Genomic DNA, 2448 nt, shown 5'->3' on the forward strand with positions numbered 1-2448 from the left:
GCCCTGAGAATCACGGGCAGCTACAACGGCTACTTTCTCAGTAGTCGTACCAACAGCATACCCACAGAGAAGGTGTTTTCTAGGCCCACTTTCCCGACTAAGAAAGAGCGGTTTGATATCTGGGGAACGACTCGAAGACGAAATATTCTTTGGTTAGCGACGTACCTACCTCCATCTCGGTCTCCGTACACAGAGACTTGAAGGGTAAGAGTCAAGATACCCGTAGCCATCTCTTTATTATCAGAAATAATAATAATAAGGAATAGCTGGAAGTTTTACCACTGGCGCTTTTTAGGGCCATTATAAGTATTTACGTTCCCTACTTAACCATCAATCTCATCGGTTCTTTTAAGGGCTACCTATATTGAAATTACCTTGCCAACTAATACATTTTTACTACGATTTCCGGAGACGATTCGTCAACTCAAAGACTATGTAAAGCCGGTCAATATTAAACTAAGTTAGTCATTCACTGGCATACGTCACGACCAGAGTTGTTTGTCCCAAGGTTGGGAACCCCGGTGACCGACGACCCTATATTAACCTCTCAACTTCAGGCATTTAACCAGGAATCACCGATCCCCTCCGAGGTCTGGGCTGGGAGAACCTAACAGCTATAAAGGAAAAATAATAAACGTGAGCCAACGGGGCAGTTACCAACGGGGAAGCATCACGAACGTACCTTTCCACCTTAAATCACCAAAACAACTGAGTCTGAGAAAAAGGTGCTTTAGACACCGTCTTCGATGTTATACCAGGAGACTTTGGGAAAGAGCTTTACAACTAGCTTCAAAGCTTCAAACTCTGAGGTATCCAGGCAGTCACGTTTGCTGGAAACTTCAGTCAAGAAAAACTTAAGAAGCTCACCGGTCTATTTTAGGGCTATCGAAAGTTGAACTACCTTGCCAACAAACATATTACAACCTTATAAAGTTAAAAAAATAGCCTTTAGGGCTCACAAGAGTCTCAACTATGCCAGAAGTCACAAGAAGTCGAGTTAGAAGAATAACTTTAAATGTATCTTATGAATACAATTTTAGGCGTCAAGAAAATGACGAAAGAATTTATTAAGTGAAAGATCAGCTTTTCACTATAACCCTCATAGTAATCTCTTGAATCTTTTAAATTTTTAAATAGAAAGAGTATGTATTCGTATTTCTGTTGCGATAAATAATGCAGAGATTAAGTTCCAGGACTTTTTTGCTCCAGTAATAACGTTGTAAGATAAGAGAAAAAAATTTTTTAATAATAAATTTTTTGTGAGCTTTAAATCTTTACAGCCATGAAAAATAGCCCTGTTCATAGATTAAACGGGAAAAACTGCAAGTCAACGGCCCTTAAAGACCAACGATTATTTTATAAATTATATAAGGAATGCACAGTACTTTTCAACATAATTTTTTTTTTCACTTTTTAAAGCTTTTTACTTGACCAAATAAATTCTATGCATTCCAAACAAATATGTTTATAATAAGAAGATTTTTGTTCTGAGAAATGTTAGAATTAGATGTATAATTTTCCACTGAAAACGTTTCACACATGTCAAAACACTACGGTGTTCCATTTAGTGAGTCTCGGGCGAAGCCTAGACGGAGGGGGGGGGGCGCTTGTTTATAATGAAAATAAAAATCATTTACTTGAGATTATCTTACAGTTCAGAACTTATTTTTAATATAAATTTGTATTTAATGCATGTTAATTCATTTGGTTTCATTATAAATTAGATTCATAAATAATTTACTTATTAGAATAACTTTAAAAAAATGTTTTTTCAAAAAACTTGGAAATCAGTATATTTTAGTAGAGCACCTTTCCAATGTATTAATAAATAATTATGCCTACTCGTTAAATTTGTTACTCTTACAGTCAACAAATAACTGTTCATACAACTTCTTATATTTTATTGAAATTTTCAAAAATAAAAAAAAATGTTTCTTGTACCATACGGATAAAATCATTAATTTTATTGTGTTTTATGCTTTTATAATTTTTTTATTCAGGATTAAAGCAATTTTTAGACTTAAGGTAGTTCTTTACATAGTTAGTGAGAGAAAAGTTCAGAGAAGTGAGAAGAACTCCAATGTGTGCAGTAAAGTTAGCAATTGTTTTTCTCATGTGAATGTACTTATGTACATGCTTTTACGCAGACTTCATCTTCTATTTCTAATTTCATTTAAAAACCAACTTGTGGGTCTATTTAAAAAAACGAAAGGTTTATCTAAAAGTAATCTTTTGTACCCAAAAAATTGGGAGCTTCCTACAAATAATACCAATGCCATTTAACGTGATTTTTTCATAAGGCTACATGTTTAATATCGATTTTTTAAAATGTATCATATTGTTAGGTAGGAAAGAAATTAGTATGGAGGTGCGTTGTAAGAATGATTAAAACTTATTTCCCTGAAGACTTTCATTCAAAATACCACATTTATAAGGCAAAGTCGCGCG

This window comes from Copidosoma floridanum, unplaced genomic scaffold (genome assembly GCF_036245765.1).
Source record: "Copidosoma floridanum isolate Cflo_tuat_1 unplaced genomic scaffold, Cflo_Japanese_pri ptg000013l, whole genome shotgun sequence".
NCBI lineage: Eukaryota > Metazoa > Arthropoda > Insecta > Hymenoptera > Encyrtidae > Copidosoma > Copidosoma floridanum.